The following is a 325-nucleotide window of genomic DNA, read 5'->3' as shown; positions in this document are numbered from 1 at the left end:
AGCGCCCGGGGGGCCGGTGGGGAGAAGGACAGCCGGAGCGTGAGGAAGGGAAGCGGTGCCGAATCCCACCGTGCCAGGAACCGAATCCCGGCTCGCAGCATGAGCCTGGGCCAACCGAGCCCCGCTGCCCCCGCGCCCGGCGGCACGAGATCCCGGGGTGCGGACGGCAGGAACAAAGAGCCCTTTGCAAGCGCGGACGTGCTGGTGGGCGGGCGGCCGGAGCCCCCTCCTCGCCGCAGCCCAGCCCGCGCCGAGGGTCCCGGTGTCACCTGGGTGTCACCCCAGTGCCACCCCGCCGCCTCTCCGTGACGTGTCCCCATAATGC

Source organism: Aptenodytes forsteri, unplaced genomic scaffold (genome assembly GCF_000699145.1).
Source record: "Aptenodytes forsteri isolate BGI_AS27 unplaced genomic scaffold, ASM69914v1 Scaffold332, whole genome shotgun sequence".
Taxonomy (NCBI): Eukaryota; Metazoa; Chordata; class Aves; order Sphenisciformes; family Spheniscidae; genus Aptenodytes; species Aptenodytes forsteri.
This window is presented reverse-complemented; position numbering follows the sequence as displayed.